Source organism: Oryctolagus cuniculus, chromosome 1 (assembly GCF_051225735.1).
Source record: "Oryctolagus cuniculus isolate XC-2025 breed Fujian yellow rabbit chromosome 1, ASM5122573v1, whole genome shotgun sequence".
Classification (NCBI taxonomy): Eukaryota; Metazoa; Chordata; class Mammalia; order Lagomorpha; family Leporidae; genus Oryctolagus; species Oryctolagus cuniculus.
In genome coordinates, this window is record NC_142867.1 from 7,992,141 (window position 1) to 7,992,345 (window position 205).

Below are 205 nucleotides of genomic sequence, written 5' to 3' on the forward strand. Positions count from 1 at the left end.
TGGCAACAGAATCCTCTTCATTATAATTTTTTGCATTCATTTTCATTTTATATTTTAAACAAACATGAATCATTTTAATTATTATAAATGTAAGTTTAGACTCAACTGACAAATTACTTCAAAATATATGTGTTTATGTATTTGGTATTTATCAATATGAATAAAATTCTACTTCTCCACAAAATCAGACAAGAATAAGAACAAA